Source organism: Lactuca saligna, chromosome 2 (assembly GCF_052625555.1).
Source record: "Lactuca saligna cultivar CGN05327 chromosome 2, ASM5262555v1, whole genome shotgun sequence".
NCBI lineage: Eukaryota > Viridiplantae > Streptophyta > Magnoliopsida > Asterales > Asteraceae > Lactuca > Lactuca saligna.
In genome coordinates this window covers 192,972,670-192,988,518 of record NC_136418.1, presented here as the reverse complement: position 1 = coordinate 192,988,518, position 15,849 = coordinate 192,972,670, and the positions used below count along the sequence as shown (strand labels likewise).

At 38.0% G+C, this 15,849-nt stretch overlaps 1 long non-coding RNA gene across 16 annotated transcripts; it reads right to left on the bottom strand.

The window, feature by feature from the left end:
- Nucleotides 1-5,300: 5,300 nt before the first annotated feature.
- Nucleotides 5,301-9,475, bottom strand: LOC145028694 (uncharacterized). Of its 16 annotated transcripts, none has more exons than XR_013676138.1 (5): nucleotides 7,854-9,471; nucleotides 7,114-7,735; nucleotides 6,869-6,941; nucleotides 6,322-6,442; nucleotides 5,669-5,972 (listed from the first exon to the last, which is right to left on the bottom strand). It is a non-coding gene; the product is annotated as an uncharacterized LOC145028694 (long non-coding RNA). The 16 variants fall into 16 exon arrangements; XR_013676141.1 differs by having other exon boundaries at nucleotides 6,322-6,453; nucleotides 7,703-7,735; nucleotides 7,854-9,460; XR_013676140.1 differs by having other exon boundaries at nucleotides 7,703-7,735; nucleotides 7,854-9,457.
- Between the last annotated feature and the right edge of the window lie 6,374 nt (nucleotides 9,476-15,849).

The window sequence follows — 15,849 nt, the reverse complement described above, 5'->3', positions numbered from 1 at the left end:
CTAAAATTTGAGTTTCGGGTCGTGCACTACTATGCCAAATCTTAGAAAATTCATAACTTCCTCATACGAAGTCAGATTTGGGTGTTCTATTTTTGTATGTTCTCGGTTTAACATATACTACAACTTTTGTTTAGATTTATAAGGCTAAAAAGTCATCCATCATAAATTCACTATTTACATCTCCCGGTGTCGTGCTAGTTTTGCCGAAAAACTTTGACGGACCATAACTTCTTCGTTATAGCTCGGATTTTAGCGTTCTTTATATGTACGGAACCCTTGAGACATATTCTACAACTTGGTTAAGATTATTTATTATAAATAATCTTTTGTAAAAAAGTCATTTTCGACCCCTGTTATCTCTAAATTGATTAGCCCAGATCTACAGGCGTTACACTTCTTGACCCTTACTATACAGCCGATTTAAATGGGTCTTAACACATCAAAACCATAGATCTGGACTCCTAATGTCCATTTTATATGTAAAGTTACAAACTTGGTGTACATGCATGGGGTTTTTGGCTCAAAAATCCATAAAAGGTGCTCTACAATATGCATGGGGCTCTTATGGCCATTAAGTTGGCACCTTTATGCCATGAGACCCTCCAATGACTCAGATCTGAAAGTAGAACCCCATGAATCACTTCACAAATCCAAAAATAGCTTGGGAAACCCTAAATGCACCCAAAATCTAATCCCTAAAGATGAACAACCAAATGGAAGACCAAAATAGGGAGCAATTACCTTGATTGAGCTGAAGATGGAATAGGATTTCTGGATCTACAAGCCCCAAATCGAATTCCCAAGCTTCTCCCTTCCTTTCAAGCTTCACAAACCACCCAAAAGCACCAAAATGGCCTTAGATCACACTAAAACGGTTAGGGTTTCGATATACAGCTTCTTGGGAGAGATAAGGATGAGGGAGGTTGAGTTAAGTCATTTAAATAGGGTGAAAACCCTCAGATTTAGGGTTTCCCTCAAACAACACCTACTCACCAAGTCAGTCTCCCGACTCGTCGAGTAGGTCACTTAAAATGCCTGCGGATCACGACCCTACTCAACGAGTTGGGCCACCAACTCGTCGAGTCCTAGAGAAAATACAGAAATGCTTAAATTAAATGCGTACCAGAAAACAAATGTTATAAATCTCCCCCACTTATTCTAGACTTCGTCCTCGAAGTCTGCTGCTTGATCCTGAAAAAGCTCGGGGTAATGCTCCATCGTCTCGTCCTCCAGCTTTCATGTCCATTCCGAGCCCTTGCGGTGCTACCACTGCACCTATACCAGTTCCACCCTCTTGTCATCAACCTAAATATCCTCTAAAGGCACCACTGCTGAATCGTCCACCAAATATTTCCGTAATAGGGAGACGTGAAAGGTGCTATGAATCTGACTGAGTTCGGCTTACAGATCTAGCCTATATGCCACCTTGCCCACCCGGGCTATAACCCTGAAGGGTCCAATATACCTGGGGCCCAACTTTCCCCGCTTCCTGAATCAAATGACGCCCTTCCATGGCGACACCTTCAGGAGTACCATATCCCTGACTTGGAACTCTAGGTCCGACCGTCGTTTGTCGGCGTAGCTTTTCTGCAGACTCTGAGCAGTCTGAAGCCTGCTCCGAACCTGATGGATCTTCTCCGTAGTCTTGAGTACCACTTTCGTACTCCTTATTCTTCGTAGTCTAGAATAATTAATGGGCTTTAAGGTAAGGCCCATATGAGGAGTTAGCCCAATTTGAAAAATTGGGCCATAAATAGGCCATAGTTGGGCCTTAATGATTATATGATATTGGACCATTAAACTGTCAAAGATTGGACTGGAATAAATGGTTGGGCCTTATGGTAAAACCTTGTAAAGTTTTGGTCCCAATTTGGAAAATTGGGCCATATGTTGAGATTTGACTCATAGTTGACTTTTGGGCCTTTGGATTGGGCCTTAGGCTTGAATACAACTAAGTTAGGGGTAAAGTAGTATTTACCCCTAGGTATGTATTTATGGTTATGTGATGGAACCTAATTATTAATTGGGTGATGTGTTGATATTGACTGTTTGAGAATCTGTCATCCAGCAGCTTGAGGTTATGTATGTGGGACTTCAGCTGTAACATCCCAAAAATCAAGGCCAAAAACTTCATTTTTAATTAAGTGGTTTATAAAATAACTTATCAATACATCGCTAAAATCATGTCAATACATAAAAACTTATTGTCATGTCTGAAAACCATAACATCAAAAGTAATGAAAAATCATAGTACAATCCCAGAAACCCAAAACGGAAACCATGTGTGTATGTGTGTGATGAGCTGCTACACTGCTGGCTCTTTCCCCTTCGACGAAGAGGTACCTGAAACACAAAACAAAAACTATAAGCAGAAAGCTTAGTGAGTTCCCCCATCATACCGCATACAATATAATATCATCGGTATCTTTCAACCGGTAATTGCCATCGATATCTTTCAACCGTATCTTTCAACCGGTAACCGCCATCGGTATCTTTTAGCCGGTAACTGCCATCGGTATCTTTCAACCAGTAACTGGGGACTATTTCACCCCTACCACTAGCATACAATAGCAAGATATAAACATACAGTCAGGCATAACGGGGTACTGACCTACCCCTTGGTCCTAACGACCTATGTCAGGGAAAGACTATACCCTGTCACTTCCACTGACACATATATCATATCACACAGGCATATCTCATGAGCAAATCACAAAACCAAACCAAGATAATTATCAGAAAGACAATTATCTACTAAATACCCCTGTTGGTGGGTCGATCATGTGGCCTTAGACCCACCCCTACTGGAAGGTAACTCACCTCGATGTCGTGTAGTGTCTAAACCATCCTCTGCACGAAGATTGACTCTCCTCGACTCCTCAGTCCCTACACGACAATCCTCAAGTCATCAAACATAAAATATGACCCAAGCTAGGGTCAATACCATAACCAGTCAAAGTCAACAACTAGTTGACCTGACTCGCCGAGTTGGTCTACCAACTCGTCGATTACATTCTCCACTAACCCGATCCAACCCCGACTCCACTCGTTGAGTCTAGCTAGAACTCATAGAGTTCTCCTTCATTCAAACCATCGGGACCATCTTCATCCGACTCGCCGAGTTCTTCCTTCAACTCGGCGAGTTCATCTCCCTCATAAAAACGTGTTCAGTCTATGACTTGTCGAGTTGTATGAACAACTCATCGATTCCATGTTCACCGGTTGGGCTTGGACTCGCTGAGTCTGTCATACACTCGCCGAGTCCTATTATTCCTAGGTCCCTTTACGTGTCTAAGCATCTAAGGGACTTTCTTCCCAAAAAACTGGTGCATCCACAGAAAGGATTTGGTGGTCAATACACACCGACTCGCCGAGTTCCAAGAACAACTCGTCGAGTTCCTTCTTGACCCTTACTATACAACCGATTTAAATGGGTCTTAACACATTAAAACCATAGATCTGGCCTCCTAATGTCCATTTTATACATAAAGTTCCAAACTTGGTGCACATGCAATGGGTTTTTGGCTCAAAAATAAATAAAAGGTGCTCTACAATGTCCCAGAGAAATGCCCGCGGATCACAACCCTACTTGACGAGTTGGGCTACCAACTCGTCAAGTCCCAGAGAAAATATAGAAATGCTTAAATTAAATGTGTATTGGGAATTAGGTGTTACATCAGCAGTGTGAGGTGAGTTACCTTTCAGTAGAAGTGTGTCTAAGGCACCAAGGCTGACCCACTAGTAGTTGATTACAGTTGAGATGATTGTCTTTGTGATAATTGTCTGGTTTGCTATTAATTGATGTGTTCTATGTGCCAGTATATTACATTCTACGTGATGGTGGTAGTAGGAGGGGAATAGTCCCCCGATCGGTTGTTTGGACCGAAGGGTAGGTTGTACACCCCAAATATGTTTGACAACATGTTTATGATATGTTATTATGTGATAGTAGTAGGGGTGAAATAGTCCCCGTGACCGGGTGAGATAGACCAGATGTTGGGCCAAAAATATGGTTTATACTTTACTTTTCTAAGAAAATGTATTTTTGGGTCTTGGAGCGTAAACAATTTGGTGTTTACGGCCGTATACGTGTTTACGATTGTGTTTACGGCCGTAAACCCATTCACAGCCCATGTTCACCAAGCCCATGTTTCTCATGTATAGATATAGGTGTAAGGGGTGAGGAGTAGATTGATAAGTTATAGAAGAGAGGAGCTTAAGTGTATGCATTTGAAGGTGTTCTAGAGAGAGAGAGAAAAGAGAGTGTATGTTAGTGTGTGTGAATCTTGTATCCGGATCTTCATTCATATCAATACATATAAGATTCATCATCTTCTTCTTCTCCTTCTCTTTTATTTGATCTGACATCATCTATTTGATTGGGATTCCGCACCATCAAACGGATCTGATTGATACACAAGCATTTTGGGGACTTACAATTGGTATCAGAGCAAGGATTGTATCAGTCAATTTTGTCAGATCTGGAGCTTATTTGATCTTATTTTTGAAAGATTCTTGCGTTTTTGGATAGATCTCTGAAAATTAGGGGGGGGGGGGGGGGTTGTTCTTCGCGTTTTTGATAAAAACGAATTTTTGATCGAGTTTTAGAGAAAAAAAGGGGTGAAAAACGTTGTTTTTCACGAAATCTGCAAACAGTTTACAGCCGGAAACAGTTTACGGTTGCCGGAGATTACGGCCGGTGGTTTGCGGTTGCCGGACTTTGCGGCCGGCAGTTTACGGCAGTGGTTTGTGGCCAATGGTGTGCGGCTCGGAGTGGCTCGGTGTTTACGTCTCAGACGATTGCGGCCTCGGCTCGATGTTTGCGGCTCGGACGATAGCGGCCTCGACTCGGTATTGCGGCTTGGTGAACGGCTTGGGAAGTCGGCTCGCTTCAACACTTTAATAAAAAGGGAAACGGATTTGAGGGGTGTCGGGGTTCGAACTCAGGACCTCTGGTTCATAAACCCAACACCTTAACCAAACAAATTTTATTCAAAAACACTCCCAGTCATTTCTAAATTTGCATTTTTACACTTTTAGCCCAAAATTCAATTTTTTTTTAATTTTAAATTTCATTTTCAACAAAATAATAATAATAATAATAATAATAATAATAATAATATAAATAAAATAATAATAATAATAATAATAATAATAATAATAAAAAACTAGATGTGTTACCCCGCGTTGCGGGGGTTGGAAGGTGTTGCTTTTGTGTGCAACTATAGTACATCGCTTTAATTGGTAGCCACAATAAAATATGTTGCTATTTTCTGCAATTCGTCCATTTGCAAACACGGTAAAAAAATGAATGTACATTGGTATTTTGTATTTTGATGATCCAAATTACAGAAAACTTAACATTAAAATGAAAGTACATTGCCCTATTTTGGTTGATATATGCCAAATTCCACCACCTAATGAAATTGCTGAAACAATTGTGGTGTAAGTTCCACTTCTTTTAGTTGATCTGTGTTATTCCATGCAGGTGGAAGTCCTTTATCTTCATAATCTTTTTGTTCCATGTTTAAGTCTACGGTGTGACACATTAGTTCTTCCAAACCACAAAACATCCAAAACTTACCATGACAGATTATGGCGTGATAAAATGATGAAATTGGACCATGCCTGTTTAAATTATAAATTACTTAAAACATTATAGTTCTGATTTATGATATGATCTAAAACCGATATAAGGGAGGAAAAACTGACATAATGAACTTAAGACTGTGAAGAGTTCTTTCTAATTTACAAAAATTGAAAACAATAAATTTGTATTCAAAATGACATTAAAAGGCACTCACAACATATTTAGTTCTTTAAGATTTCCAAGATCCTTGGGTATGGAGCAGAGAATTGAATGTCATTTTTGTTAAAAGATGCAGGTGGTATAATTCGAACCCTAATTTTCTTGCCTTCACGCCCATGAAATGTTCTTATTGCTCGATTTGCAACACATGCATCCCATAGACCTGCGATTGTATCACAAGATCCGGAAACAAATAATCTTCAGTTTGATCCGTTGATTGAAAAACTGGAATTTAGAAGAGCATAAAAGAATTGTAAATTACAAGAGCTGAACCTATGTGGATTCAAGAAATATATAACTTAGCCCACTGCCATAGAAATTTTTGAAAAAAAAAAACAAAATAAACTTTAAAAGTTTCCACCCATATTAGCAATGTACTTACATCTCTTTACATGCAATAATTGCAACATACTTACAATTTCTTTACTCATAATAGCAATGTACAAATAGCATCATACTTTTATTTCAAAATATATAAAAAAAGTACACTGCCTATATTGAAAGGGAGATACCTCAAGCCTGTGACTACATCAAAGAGTTTTTCATCAGCTTTCCATATCTTACAAACTACTCCAAATGACTTTGCAATTATGTCACCATCTTCTTGTGTTGCAAATGCTCCCATGCTCATAACTAAACAAAAACTATTTTTACAAATATTCATATATTTCCATTTTACGTTATCTTAGATATGTAGAAATAGTAGTTTCATTGATTTGTTTAGTATAGGCCAATGTCATACAAATGCAAACCAATTTTCACTGCTATAATTAGGTAGATTTTTCAAAGTATAAACGAAAATGTGTTGCGATTAGAGAGAACAAAATTGTGAATCTAGTTGTACATTGATCTTCAGGTTTATTTCCCTTTCTGTTTTTATTGCGTTTAGTAAATCAGTCCCTACTTAGGGTTTCTTTAGGCTATAGTTAAAGATTGTGTTAAGCCTCATAGTAAGGCAATTTTTTTTTCTTTTGTGATAATTATTGAAATAAAGCACCAGATAATCAATATAGATTAGAAATATAAAACATATTAAGCGAATAATCATAGAAATTATACCAGGTGCTGCTTCACCTACAGCAGCAGGGGTATTTGGCATAACCCTAATGAATCAATCATGACCAGCCCCATTCTTGTATCAAACAAAATCAATTATTAGAAAATTATCATCTTCTGAATATTTCATAAAACATCAGAAATTCTAAACATTAGCTTCACGTGCTACATAGAATAAAATCTTAGTAAATTGTATAACCATAAATCCAATAAATGAAATGAGATTAAAAAAATTTTTGTCATGAAACCTGAAGACCTTTTAATTCGACACCAGCAACCAACTACTATTGACACGAAAAGCTTTTTATCATATTGGAGTGGTCTCACTTGCAAGACAACATCTTTAACTACAGTCACAAGTAGAAAAAAAAAAATAACTAAATTTTATATTTCAAACGAAGAAGAAAAATTGTTTGCTCTAATATCGCAAAAAAGACATTAGAAAAAAGATTATTTACTAATTTGGTTCACGGAGAATGGAATGGAATTTAATAATAAAAATTGAATAATTTTTAAACTTTATTTATAGTTAACTATTTCTTATTATGGTATTAATCATAACTACCACTCTTGTAAGAACTAAATAACTAAAAGGGCACAGGTAGCATGAAAATACCAACTTGTGGCTTCACAGAGGAAAATAATCACATCACTGTTTTCAACAACCTGAATACATAGCTAATTCTTATGTACTTCACTAACAATTGTTAGAAAACTCATTCACTCACTAATACTATGCTTAAAAAAATGAGGTGTTTGCAATTTCATACATCCAGATGATGAACATCAAATGCTTGAAAATTCGAATAGAACCAACGAAAAAAAATAGAAATCAACCTGTGTTGCAGCGGTTGTCAGTTGATCGAAAACCTACATGGAAATTTGAAGATCAGACAAGAGATTTCATATTTTTTAACCCTGTGTAGGGTTTATGAAAAAATAGAAAGGAAGTATAAAGATAGGAATAACAATATGATGATATTAATACCAGCAAAGACACCGGTTGTTGAAATCAAAGCTTTGATAACAGCAAAGTGATAGCAAAAGGGAGTCGTGCTTGGTTCTGATTTTCAGTTTGCCTCATTGGTTTGTCGACACTAAAAAAATTATAAGGTGAGAAATAAAGCAGAGAAGATAGCATAAATCGTCACTAACCTCATCGTATACTGCCGCCACTACCACCAGTAGCCACCCCCGCTGACAATTGCAGTTTCGCTGCCATAGACCCCTAAACGGAATTCTTGCACTTTTCTACATTCCTTCTATTTCAAAAGGAATTCATCAAGTCCTTATATATATTTGAAGGTTAAAATCAGGTTATTTGAATGGAGGTTTGAAACCTTAAACTAATCGGGCCTATCGACATCAAAAGTAAGGTAAAGCCATGGGTGTATGAACACAAAATCATACAAATGTTGAAATAGAACATATTGGAACAAAGTTTAATCAAAGTCATAAAAATGGCATGATCACCTTCAGTTTACATTTCTTATAACCAAAAGCTTGACAACATTCTGCAAATTGAAGAGTCTCTCTAACTTTCATCTCAGCCATATGCCAATCTTTCTGAAGGGAGAATTTTTTATTTAGGGAAGAGGATCCATTACACGGGTATCTTCATTTGATAAATATGAATGATAATTGTATAAGGAAACAAATAATATGTTCACATTCAAAAACCACGTTCATATACAACAACCCTAGGTGAAACAACATAGGTAATATCATGCAACAGTGAATGCATCGGAAATAAGAAATAAGAAAAATAATTTCACTTACACCTTTCTCTGGTAGCCTCTGGTTGGCCTCTCTGATGGTGTATCGGCAGCCGATCTCCCCATTTATCGTCCCTGTCAACACACAGCAACATAAAGGAATCGAGAACCTGTATCCCTTTATGTCATTACTTTTAAGTTGTACGATCATTTCCTTTATGCCTCACGTATTAATAACCAACAACCTGTGAGAAGTCGTGTACGCGACTTTGCGAAGTGATGAAGAGCGTGTTTTCCTTATGAAGCAATAGTGGTGTTCATGATTTCATCTGGTGGGACCGAAGAAGCGTTTGTATACATCGGTTTTTGGTATTTATACCAGAGGAGGGAACCACCGAAAGTTACCGAATGTGTCACTTTAGTACTTCGATTTTGCTCATCTGACAGTATCTCCACCAACGAAACCAAAAAGTGATCCATCTGATCTGCTTCCTTTCTCGAATATGTCTATTTTTCGGTGTCTCTTTCTGTAATATATATAGAGAGAGATAGGGAGATGCGATAGGTAGGTGAGTCGAAGAAGGAGCAGGTTTCGACCATCAATTTCCCGAGATACATCTATGATTTTGGTGGATGATATTATTGGAGGAGAAGAGCGGCAGCGTGTAATTGAGCGAGGGAGACAGTAAACGGACGAACGTTGACACTGAGATTATTTGAGGCAGTGGGTAGGATTGGGGAGCGAGGTAAAAGAGACGATGGAGGTGAACCTGGTAAGAGAGGCGGTGGGAAGGATCGGGAAGAGGTAACGATGGTATAGGAGAGTAACCGAGGTAAAAGAGAAGATGACATTTGCTGAATGAACAGTGGTGGTGAAAGAGAAGAAAACATGTTTGCTGAATGAACAGTTACGTTGACCATCCATGGACTGACAATTAAAAACTCTTATTCTTACAAGGACCAAATTGTCATTTCAATAAATAGGTAGACCAATTCCGATTTAAAGCAAATGAAAGGGATCAATTTTGTCAATCCCTTAGCAACTTTAGTGTAGCTAGAGGTGGACAATTTTAATATATATATATATATATATATATATATATATATATATATATATATAATTTTTTATTTTTTATTTTAAAATTTTGATTTTTTACTTCAAAATTTGACTTTGACTTTTAAAATTTTGCCTTTGACTTTAAACTTTGAATTTCTCATTTAACTTTTCAATTTTCAAATTTAGCTTTTTGGTTTGATTTTTCAAGTTTGATTTTTTAAATTTGACTTTTAAGGTTGACTTTTGAGGTGTGTAGTCAAAGGGTTTGACTTTTAAGTTTGATTTTGGCTTCTAGTTGCGTTTTTAATGGCTTTTGAGATCAACAAGGGAATTGAAGACATGAAAGAGAGTCGTCAGGATATGTTAAGACAAAATTTCAACATGTTTAATTATATCCCTGGAGAAATCCTGGAAGCTCAGTTGCAGCAATTCACTACGCTTACTACTGAGATGAATATAGCTAAGATCTTCTTGACTAAGTTCGAGATAAACAAAAAGCTACTGAATTCACTTCCGAAATCGTGCGATATGAACGTGGCTATCATCAAGAAGACAAAAGATTTCAATCATCTTAGTCTTGCTGCTATAATTGAAGAACTTGACGCTTTGAAGTGTGGAAATACAATGAGTTCTGCAAACATCCCGGTCAATAAAGTTTCATTTACTCCTTGTGAAGATATGATTAAACTTCTTCGTGAACATAATGATTTGCTAAAAAGGGAAGTCGACGACCTAAAATATGAAGGATATAAACTTAGGAAAGGACAGAAACCCCTGAAGGCCGAATTAGAAGCAAAAACCAAAGACTTTAGGAAGCTGCAGGAATATTATAGCAATAAATGTGAAAATTATGACTATGTTAAGAAACAACTTGCTGAGTTAACTGATGAGCTTGACACATTAAAAAGCAAATTTAAAACTGCAGATTTTGATTTTAAAAAATTTGATGTGTCAAGCGAAGTAGTTCCAAACATGATTGACTATTGTCTACAATTTAAAAATAACTAGAAAAAAGGTCTAGGCTATGATAGTGTTCCTCCACCTTTCAATCATAACTACACTTCCATCCCTATGACACAGGAAGAAATTGACAAGGAGGCACATCTTCATTATGGCAAACCATCTGGATTTGTGTCAGGAGGTATTCAAGTTGAAGATTCTAATGTTTCTACTTTATGTGCAGGTAAAGTAGTGGAAGATGAGAACACGGAGAAAACCACTAAACAAACCAACATCTCCTTGAGCTCTGAATCTGTTGCTTCGAACTCAGCTGCTTCTGATCAACCCGATGTTGAGAAATACAAGCCACCAATTCCAGTAAAACAGAACATCTATTGTAACTGTGCGTGTGGGAACAATAAGAGACAGTGAAAGGACACGCCACTAGGGGCAGGAAGAAACAATTTCCCAGTGAAGAAAAAGACTTGTTTTCACTGTGGAACACTTGGTCACATTTCCCGAAACTGTCCAAATCGTGCATATGCTCCCTACATGCACAAGGATGGAAAAACGTGCCAAGAGGGAGATACTCCAAAAGAAATCCCTCAAGGTCACGTTCAGACAATGGTGACTGGAATGCTCAGAAGGAAAAGAATCCTAATTCCAAGGGCAAGAAGGAAATACTTGTCACACCCCAAAACTGGAACAACGGAAACGTTCTGGGGTGGATGACGTCATGTCAAGTATCACAACATATGCAGTATAGTAATCAAAGTACAACAACCATTGCATTAATAGTAATAAGTTTACATAGGTACATTTAATAACATCATCGAAGCAAATACAGGAAATAACATAGGCTGCAGCTGGGTACTAGGCTGACTTCGCAAAAGCTCCCGGAGACTACCTGTCTTTTTATGACCTGAGAATACAAGTTATTTTGAAAGCGAGTATCGGCATTTTAATGCTGGTGAGTTCATAAGTATTTAATGACATTGATATGAATACACGTTTTGCTTCAAAATAATTTCATGAAAGATGGTGGTTTAGAATTTATAGAGTATTAGAATTTCTTGCAGAAAATCCTATATTTTCTAATAAAAGTAGTCTTCTACCAAGAATCAAATGTTTTATGTTTAAACCAAGGATTAATTTCCCCCAAAAGCACTATCATTATCAAAATATAGTTTATACTTTAAAGAATATGTGAGAAGATCACAAGAAAAAGTAATAGGGAAAAATAATATTTTATCTCAGCAGTAACATTGCTGGCTAAAAGTAAATAAAACATAGAATCCAGGTGGTATTGAATGAACCAATACGCCTCGCAAAGTCTAAAAGAATCTTTAATCCTAAGTAGGTTTATTTAAAGATTTAAAACGTGGCCTAGTGTATAATGAGGAAGATATATATATAAGGATAATTTTATATATAGAAAATACCATGATGATACTTATTACCTTAAAGCCATGAATTATAAGGTAACTCTAAAGATACTCGTAACCATACTGATTGACAATCGAATACTTGACGACCTGCTGGCGTCAGAATGAATGTGACATTTGTCACCCTCTTGGCTTGGTCGGTCGGACTGTAGCTAGCAGTCAGGATGTGGGAGTGTCTATCCCGTATAGATCTATACACATAATGCCCGCTCTCCCTCCAGGAGACTCTGGTTACCAACTTGACAACGGTGAAATCCGCGTCATGAGGATGTATCTCGTGTTTTGATTTCTATAAACCTTTCCTTTTGCTAAAAAGTATATGTTTTAGAGTATAGATATAACTAAGTTCTCCTTCATGAATGTTATGGTTGGTTTCTAAACTATACCTATTATAGTTTACTTGAGAAGTTATCTACATGCCTTTGCTACCCAAAAGTGATGAATCTGCTGATAGAACTTTTATGACTATATATGTATACATGATATATAACTAATATTTAAATGACCTTCGAACGGATAACCATTACCCTAAAGCCACATCCAAACAAGGAAAATGAATTAAAGCGAGTTAGCCTTCCTAAGTCCTTTAAGCATTACTTATATAACTACACATATACAGGAATGCATTTGACCATACAAGAGTATAAAAAGAAATTTTGTTAAAACCTTTGGAAAATTTATAAATAAAAAATTATGACATGATGTCAGTTTATAAAACATGTTTTGAAAATCTTTAGCTGGATAAAAATAGTTTAACATGTAGAAATCTATTTGCTAGCCAGTTATTAATCACATGCGATTGATCTAATAACTTACTAGTTCAACTTGTCTTTCTCCCCATGAAAGCATTTAAAATCATTTAAAAGGTTGATTAAGGGGTATGAACTCACCTGACGTGAGTAACTCGAAAGAAAGATTGACATAAGATCACCGGATGTCGAATGAAGTCGTGAGCACAAACGGATCCTAGTTTAACATGTAATAACACATATATGAATATATTTAGGGTAAATAACCACTAATAGAAACATGGATACACTTTAGGTACATGAGAACACTTAGGAATGAGTGTCACAAACACCCATTGAAGTCCCTAAATGAGTGTGGGGCATTAGATTTGAGTGTAAGGCCACCAAACTCAACCTTTGTGAGTATGCGGCCAGGTGCGCGGCCAGAGTGTGTGGCCAGGCCTGTGTACGGCCGTACACTCCCGCCTAAACGTGCCCAAATCAATTTTCCACAGCTTGGGGATGATCTTAAGAAGGTGTTTTGGGTCGTTGCTATGCTTAAAGGAGTGTTTAGGTCCATTTTAGGGCCAAAGAGGTGTGTGCGGTCACACATGATGTGTGTGCGGATGTACACCTTCAAAGGGTGAAGAACACTATGAGTTCTAGGCTTAGATTCAGGTGTCTTACCAATATAACAAGCCAAATGGAGGAGTACTTCACATATTTGAGGCCCTTAGAGTGTTCTTGGATGAAGATTCTAGAGAGCGAAAGTTCCATCTTTGAAGGAGTGGGAGAAAGGGGTGTAAGGTTGGCTAAGTGTTCAATATATAGGATCGAGTGTGAGGCTGGAGGGTGTGTGGGGATGGGTGTGCGGCTGGCTGGCTGCACACACCTTCTTTGGTGTGTTTGGCCCAATTTTGTGATGCTACACACTTTCTAACCCTTCTTAAGACTTATATCTAGGTTAGACTAAGCCTAGAACGCTCATATAGACCCACATTTTCATTAAAAGATAGCAAAACGAAGGCTAACACTCGGCCGAGTTGAATAGTTGGACTTTACAAGACAAGGATTTTCAGGTTGTTACATTATCCCCTCGTTAAAGGGAATTCCGTCCCGAAATTAGAATCTTAACGAATACTCAAGGATAGGTGTGAAGGATGTGGATTCTTCATGCTCTATCTGATCTGCCCATTCCCTTGGATAATCAGATCTATATTGAGTCCTAACGAACATTCATTACGAGGTATGGCTTTTCCTTTGGCCTCTAGGCTACACGGGATAAGGTTTCATCAGTTTCCTTTACCGAGACAGATTTCGCCTGTTTCCCTTAACGAGCGTGACTCTGGTATTTATGGATTTAGTCGGGAAAATGATGAGAGTTTTTTTTCAGGTACTACTGGTTCATTCGCTGAGACGTGGACAGGTTAGGGTCTGATGGATGTTGGGCCAATTCTTATCGAGAATCTCCGAGGGTCTTAAGTTCTTGGGAAAATAGAATGCTCCGTATCCAAGACAGGATGTACTTCCATGGCGAGATCATCACTTGGTGTGATCACCATTCTGATGTTCCAAAAGTTTTCTCTTATTGGAGGTGTAGTCCTTCTGATTGGTTCCTAGGCGTCTCAGGTCGTATTCGGATTCGTATTCCCTATTGGTTGGCTTTCGGAGGTTTTATGTATCATTGAAGGTGCTGACTATATGTTGGCATCTATTGGTTGTGTGGCATCTACCTCAGCTTAGTGCAGAAAGGGCCTACACTTTCGACTCATGAGGTGTTTCTAACGGGATATCTCAACGTCAGGATAATAGAGGGTTTTAGTAGATGATGCTTAGATAACTCTAATTTTCATCTTAGTCTAATAGATGCTTTCACAGCATGATTCCTAATCGGAAGGAATCATTCTCTCATTCGGTTCGCTGTTTCATGGATAACAGTCTCTGATCAGGGCTAGGTTCGCCCTTAGAGATTTTCTGAAGTGATTGACTATTTCGGGAGGTGGTTCTACTATCTCTTTAGAGATAATATTCCTTGGAACACCTAGTAGTTTAACAAGTCTCTATGGCATGCTCCATTAGTTTTTCCATTGTGTCTGCTTCCTCAAGTTTGTAGGGAGCGCATGATCTTGTATAACCCATCGACTAACACCTAGACTGGTGTCAGGTCTACAATCTCTTTATGATCTGGGTTATAAGGCTCAATGCAACATACCATTTTTACTTTATTCAAGTATTCTTAGTCACGAAGGTTATCCTGTGGTTCTTGGCATTCTAGTATTAACTTTGGAGAATGTCGTTCATCGTCTATAGGGAGACGGTGACTTTTCTCGCATGAGGAGGCGGCGAGTCCCAGGCACTACTCGTTTGTAACTAGATGGACGAAGTGCCTGAGTAGTGAGAGTATTACTTGCAACTACTCTTCCGGTGTTTATGAGTTTTCTCGATCTAGATTAAATCTAGATAGTATAGGGTTCCATCACTTGGAATTTCAAATTTTCTCATCCACTCTTCTCAGGGTTTAACCTATCATAACTCCCAGGTTTCTGGGATCTCTGCTGAGATGCTTAACTCGTGGGTTTACACGTGAATGGATGGTCGTAGTCAATGTTTGACTCTTACGACGTGAGTTATTTTTCCTAACCAAGGGTGTTAGCTACTATGTTGGCTTAACCGGGATGACAACAATTTTTGAATTTGTGGTCATTTTAGTAGCTCAACCATCATTGGTTCTCTTGGCTCCAACCCCTTTTTTGTTATGGGGGAAAGGATGAAGGGTCGTATTATAAGGTTTGTGGTAGAGCTCATACTCGGCTTAATCACTAATACTCGGTGTATGCAAGTTGTATATAATTAAGATCGACGGGATGTTTAGTTGTGTGGCCCCACCCCAGACCCACAACCCAACGAGGAACAGTGAGTAGGGAGGAAGCACACATATTAAATCTTATTGATCTAAATTATATACCACTCTAATGCATATACTCAGTAGTAGTAAGTTAATCCCATGAGTTCTTTCTCTTGATTCACGAACTTAATTGTGAGGTGCTGAGGGTCCTTCTGGGGAATCTACTGAGTAGGCCTCAAACGGTTATTGTCTTCT